Source organism: Octopus bimaculoides, chromosome 6 (assembly GCF_001194135.2).
Source record: "Octopus bimaculoides isolate UCB-OBI-ISO-001 chromosome 6, ASM119413v2, whole genome shotgun sequence".
Lineage (NCBI taxonomy): Eukaryota > Metazoa > Mollusca > Cephalopoda > Octopoda > Octopodidae > Octopus > Octopus bimaculoides.
This window is the reverse complement of record NC_068986.1, coordinates 64,427,881-64,432,803: the sequence shown is the minus strand read 5'-3', so window position 1 is coordinate 64,432,803 and position 4,923 is coordinate 64,427,881. Positions and strand designations below refer to the sequence as shown.

At 35.9% G+C, this 4,923-nt stretch overlaps 1 protein-coding gene across 3 annotated transcripts in view; it reads left to right on the top strand.

Moving 5' to 3' along the window:
- The window catches only part of LOC106867596 (adhesion G protein-coupled receptor L4), a 364,928-nt gene that overhangs the window by 182,018 nt on the left and 177,987 nt on the right, over nucleotides 1–4,923 (top strand). The window contains exon 1 of one of the 3 annotated variants that reach the window (XM_052968830.1): nucleotides 3,401–3,491. The exons of the other annotated variants lie outside the window; for them this stretch is intronic. The gene's annotated coding sequence lies outside the window, so the exon portion shown is untranslated. Of the gene's footprint in view, nucleotides 1–3,400; nucleotides 3,492–4,923 lie in introns of those variants that run through there. 3 annotated transcript variants of the gene reach the window in all.

Genomic DNA, 4,923 nt, shown 5'->3' with positions numbered 1-4,923 from the left:
GTGTGTGTGTGTGTGTGTGTGTGTGTGTGTGTGTGTGTGTGTGTGTGCGTGTATGTGTGTGTGTGTGTGGTGTGTGTGTTCGTGTGTGTCAGGCACTTATTTTAGGAATCCATCATATACTCGGAAATGGCATCTGTCATGTGCGACTGAACCAGCTTGTTATTATGACGCAGTTTTTCACAATTCTGTAATATTCATTCCTGTGGAATATATATTACATAAATCATTTTTTAATCGTGTATATACATATAAATAGTGTCCAGTTGCCGTTTTGTTTTTCGTTCTCCACCTCTTTTATTTTCCCATACACTTTGAGTTAGAATTACAATTATCGCTAAAATATCTTGGCATCGTTTATACCTTAAAATGAACATGAATACTGGACATTGTATAGCCGGAACAGAGCTTGTTTTGCTTTGTTGATTTTTTTATTCCCCTGCCTTCCCACACACACAACTCTCCGCTTTTGCGCATTGCAAGATAGTCTTCGTGGCTATCTGAAGATAAATATGGTCTTTGTGATTATTTGAAAGCAAATTCGAAATTACAATTTATTTGACCTTTCGGAAAGCTTTCATTTCTCTTGTATTTTCCTATATATTTAAGGCTATAAATACGGTTATCATAAAAAATGTCTTGCAATTGGATATATTTTGAAGTCAATGTGGACCTTTGATATTCTGGAATAAGAATACAATTCTTTTCTAATTATTTTGTACTTTCTTTTACATTGTAATATATTCTTTCCTGTTATTCCCATGTAAATATAGTCTTTGTGGCAATTTACATGAAGATATATAGTTTTAGTCGCTATTTACAGGTGAATGGTGAATTCGCCATCTACTTGTATATTCAGATGCAATTATCTTTGTGGCTAATTGCACCTCAATATAGCTTATGTGGGTCTTTTATTAGTAAGTGAATCATTTTTGAGGTTATTTTCCGGTAAATATTTTCATGGTCGCATATAGTCCTCGTAGTTAATTGCTAGACTTCGGTTATTTACAGTTAAGTAGAATTTACAGTTAAATATAATCTTTGTATTTGTTTACAGTTAGATATAGGTCTTGTCCCATTTGGCGGTAAATGTTATCTTTGAAGTTATTTACAAATAATTATAGTATTTGGTGAATATTTACCTGTAAATATAGCTATTGTAGCTTATGAAGCAAACTATAATTACTTTTTGTTATTTGCAGCCAAATATGTTCAAAGTTACAAACAATTTAACGGTTAGGAAAGTGTTAGAGTCGGGTAATTACATCCCCGTTAACATATACAATTAAGACCTTGAGCCTCGCCAGAGGCTCTTCTGTGCATTTACTAAGTATATTTCATAGCATTGTTTCTTCTAACGTTGGTGTTCTCTACAATGGAAAAAAAATCCGCTTGATGAAAATAAATTAGAACACCTATATCATAGAGATTCTATTTGAATACATTGAAGCAATGTTTGCATGAAAATCGTTCGTATGTTGTAATATGAAATCAGAGTTAGGTTATCTTCTTGCAAAAGTTTTTCATGTTATTGCTACTGCCGTTATATCTTTTGATTAATCGATGCACTTGCCGCGGCAGTGTAATCGAAGTGGCAAACGTTTAAAAAGTATGAAGAGTGGCTATTGCAGGAGTTAAATTTAATGATTACATCCAGGGTTATTTTTTTTTAAATACATGTTTGCAAAGGACTTCCGTTAACGCATGCACAATTCTCTACAGTAACCGGCCGGAGTTAGCTGCAGCATATCTTCGCACGCACTTAGCACACTATTATATATATAACATAGTACTATACGAATACGTTTGTATATTTTTAGAGTTGCATTTGCATATACGCATGCACACGCATATACGTATGTGTGTGTGTTTGTCTGTGTGTCTGTGTCTGTCTGTCTGCCTGTCTGTCTGTCTGTCTGTCTGTCTGTGTGTGTGTGTGTGTGTGTGTGTGTGTGTGTGTGTGTGTGTGTGTGTGTGTGTGTGTGTGTGTGCGTGTGTGTGACGTTTTATTTTCCACCTTTATGTATTCACTTGAGATATGTCTTTGAAAATTAGGCCAGTCACCTAATGTATACGACGTTACATTCTATATTGACTAGTATGACACTGAGGTAGACAGACATTACTCCGTCTTTATGGCATGATTTAATGCATCTCGGAGTTTCGTCCACGGTACATGGTTTAAAGATCATAAGTGATTAATGCTGTAATCGAGGCTGAAAGGCAGGAGATACGGTAACTCTCTAACACCGAAATATTAACTATTGTTTGAATTATACAGTAAATGTCAAGCATTAATGAAGTAGAAATCATTTCTTGTATCCGATAGTTAATATTTATTGTTTTAATTTGTTATGCACAACATGCCGTGTCTGCTCAGAGTTCATCTCCTATCCTCTATTCAGTTTGCTTGAATTCTGTAAACATACAAATACATTTTTACCAACAAGTACTGATACCACGGTTGTTATTGTCGTTGTTTCCAAGTACGCCCTAAATTAAATGAGCCTGTTTCAGCATGGCAGAAACTTTACAAAGTCGAATATACTACTCTTTTTATTTTTTAAGACGGCAGGGTATGAATTTGAGGGATATATGACTGTTATTTCTAGCATTATATTGCTACCGTTTCCTTGTTCCATGATTTTTATATTATTGTAATCCTTAGATTTGTTGCTGTGTGTATGCGTGTAATTGCCACCACAGCAACTAAATCTATGACTTGGCTTTGCTTCTCGGTTGAATTCATTTTATTTTACACACGCTTCTAATCTCCGTGCCCTACGAAATGCATTAGCATAACGACATATGATTTCTACTGTTTAATAAACCTGAAGCTTGCGTTAATTCAAAAGACATCAATAACCGAATCATAAGTGATTAATGCTGTAATATATTTCACCTCATTGTAAAATATCCTAAGTTTTATGTGCAGGACCTTCAACTTTAAGAGCTAGTTATTATTTACGCAAACACTAACAGGTTTCTGCTTGCTTTAAGGGTTGGTTCTGTTACGTAATTTACAACTGTCCTTTCATTGACAACATTGGATAATATTTCATTTAGAAAGGAAAATATAAAAGCTTGATGAGAATAAATTAGAATACTTAAACTACATTTTTTAGATTCCCTTACAATGCATTGGGACAGAGGTCGCTTACAAATCGGTTGTGTTTGTTGTATGAAATCAGAGCTAGAATGTCTTGTTGCTACAGTTGTTGTTATCGTTGTAGCTATTGATGTTGTAGCTGTTTTGCTGCTGTTATTATTTGTTTTATTTTATTGATACTCTAGCTGTTATGGTAGTGTTACTCGAGTAGTGAACGCTCAAAGAATATCAAGTAGGAACATTGCAGATGTTTAATCTCGTGAATATAATTTATATAGCAATTAGTAAACAATAAAGAGCTTAGTTAAAAGTTTCTAAGGAACCAATCACTGGATCACGACGTCTCTGAGTCAAGAAACCCGATGCAAGGAACATCTTTAGTAAAGTACCGTTTTATTTTTGTTTTATTTATTTATTTTTGTTTCATTATTTCAATTTTTCGTCGATGTTTATACACTACGCTGATATATAAATCTACAATGTGCATACTGAGGTGTGTGTGTGCGTGTTTGTGCATATGTGTGGTGTATGCGTGTGATGTCTATGTATATCTATACATGTTTTCAAACATACACACACAAACACGCGGGCGCTCATATATACGCACACAAAACAGGTTTTTGCACAGTTTACGTATACCAAGTTCCATTCACAAGGTATTAGTCAACCTTCGGCTATAGTAGAAGTAGAAGACATTCGCCCTAGTGCGCCCATATTTGTTGATATTCTTATGGAAGTTATTGTAAACGTTTCTAATGTTGGTTTCAAATTTTGGCAAAAAGCAGCAATTTCAAGGGAGGGGGTACGTCATTCACTTCTACTCCGGTGCTCAACTGCTACTTATTTTATCGACCCCAAAAGGATGAAAGGTAAAGTTGATCTCGTTGGAATTAGAACTCAGAACATAAAGATTGGCGAAATACCGCTAAGCATTTTGCCCGGTGTGCTAACGTATCTGACAACTCGCCGCGTTAAAGGTTTCTAATATTGATTTCGCAATAATGGAAACCTCTATAATTTGCGGAGGAACATAGTCGCACGGGTCAGTGAGTTGATTTTCGTGTATGGCTTATACTAATTGTATTGATTCTAGAGTTGATGAAAGATGCAGTTAGCCTCAGTGGAATTCCAATCACAACATACAGGGATAAAACGAAATACTGTGAATCGTTTTGTTCGTCGCTCTACCGTACGTACTCTCTAACACCTCCAGTATTTAGTAAGGTCAAAGATAACTTTGCTTTTCACCCCACGAGAGTTACCAATCATCTACTGGGCTAGATTCAATGGATTTTTCTTTAATTTAGGACACATAATCTTGGATAAATGTAGATATTAACATTGAAGTAATTGTTATGACGAAGTGCTTGCTTTTGTTGCTGGCGATGGTGTATTGGTTATATTGGTTTCAAATTTTGGCACAATGCCAACAATTTCGGAGGAGGAGCAAAGTTGATTAAATCGACTCCAGTGCTCAACTGGTAGTTATTTTATCGACCTCGAAAGACTGAAAGCCAAAGTCAGCCTTAGCGGAATTTGAACTCCGTACGTCAACACGGAGAAAAATACCGCTAAGCATTTTGTCCGGTGAGCTAACGACTCGCCACCTTTATTTGTGCTTATATTCTTTTCTACTCTAGGCACAAAGCCCGAAATTTTTTTGGGGGGGCAGTCAATTAGATTGACCCCAGTACGCAACTGGTAGTTAATTTATCGACCTGAAAGGATGAAAGGCAAAGTCGACCTCGGCGGAATTTGAACTCAGAACGTAAAGACAGACAAAATACCGCTAAGCATTTCGCCCGGGGTGCTAACGA